Source organism: Lactuca saligna, chromosome 3, assembly GCF_052625555.1.
Source record: "Lactuca saligna cultivar CGN05327 chromosome 3, ASM5262555v1, whole genome shotgun sequence".
Taxonomy (NCBI): Eukaryota; Viridiplantae; Streptophyta; class Magnoliopsida; order Asterales; family Asteraceae; genus Lactuca; species Lactuca saligna.
Genome location: NC_136419.1, coordinates 139,730,968 through 139,732,359, shown reverse-complemented (window position 1 = coordinate 139,732,359; position 1,392 = coordinate 139,730,968). Strand labels below are relative to the sequence as shown.

The 1,392-nt window shown below is 34.2% G+C and overlaps 1 pseudogene; it reads right to left on the bottom strand.

Annotated features, from left to right (window-relative positions):
• Window positions 1-397: 397 nt before the first annotated feature.
• Window positions 398-1,145, bottom strand: LOC145037305 (calcium-binding protein CML38 pseudogene; annotated as a pseudogene).
• Window positions 1,146-1,392: the final 247 nt, after the last annotated feature.

The following is a 1,392-nucleotide window of genomic DNA, read 5'->3' as shown; positions in this document are numbered from 1 at the left end:
AATTGTTATGAATGATTGTACCTTTTCATGTGTATAAATATTTCAATTTTATTGTAACAGTAAGGGGGAGTTGAACGATATTTGTGTGTTTATTATGTAAAGGAATTTTCTTTGTACACATTCTTTTAAAATGTTCTTGGAACTTTTGTCTTTTTTATCAACTTCAACAAGTTTTACACTAAGAAATTTTTAAAATCAAGAAGCAAACAAATTGTCGGATGCAAAAAAATTCTAGAAACAATGAAACCCAACATCATTAGTTTAAATTAGATGCTCCCGCGCTAATTTGATTTGACTGTTTCACCAATCTAAATTGAATTTTACACACACATAATCGTACAGAAACACTTCTTTGTGGAATTTGAAGCTGGTGGTTGTATTTACAAGGCTTAAGCAATGAAAAAATTCGTCAATAGATAAATTTATACAGAAGATTTACATGCAAAAACTATTAATAATTATTAGAATCAATAAAAAAAAAATAACACTATCGACTGATCGAAGTCTGCGTCAATCTGTATAAACAACAAAGCAGACAACACCAGAAACTGTTTCGATACAAAAGAATGTTCCACAAAGGAATAACAACAATATACACGTGCAATAAATCAACTCATGGGTATTAACTTCTTCATCACAACATCATCTCCCTAAATTCATCAAAAGTTAGAACACCATCACCATTAACATCAAACTTAGAAATCATCACCTTGCAATCATCAACAGTTCTCGACTCTCCCAATTTGCTAAGCATCCTTTTCAAGCTTTTTGGAGTTATGCATCCACACCCCTCCATTTCTTCATACATCTTGAAAGCCATCTTCAAGTCATTAGCCTTTTCCTCTTCGTTTGCATCTTCAACCACTTTAATCAAATCCTCCATGCTCAACAACCCATCTCCGTCGGAATCCATCATTGCCGCTGCCATCTCCGCCTCCTCTAACGTCAACTCTCCGCCTACCTTTCCAATGCAAATTTGGAGCTCCGGTGGTGATAGCTTCCCATCTCCATTCTTGTCCAGTTGTCTAAATACATGTCTGTATTGTTGCAATTTTTCCATAAAATACAAAAAAAAATCTTTGTATTGTGCACGCTTTGTGTATATATATATTCTAAAGAGAGAAAGTTTAGAGAAAGTGATAAAGAAGTACTAAGCTGTGAATAGACGAGAGGAACATCTATATAGAGAGATATTCATTGACGGAGTAACCGCGTTTTCTACACGGGGTTTGTTTTGACCCAAAATTAGAAGTTTAAGGGGGTAAGCAATGACGAATTGTCAAAGTAGGGGCAATTATTTAAAAGGAAACATCTAAGAAATGCACCTTAGGAATATCAGTCTACCACCTTTTGCTTTTAGAAATGTACGATATATAACCCTTGTTTAGAGGT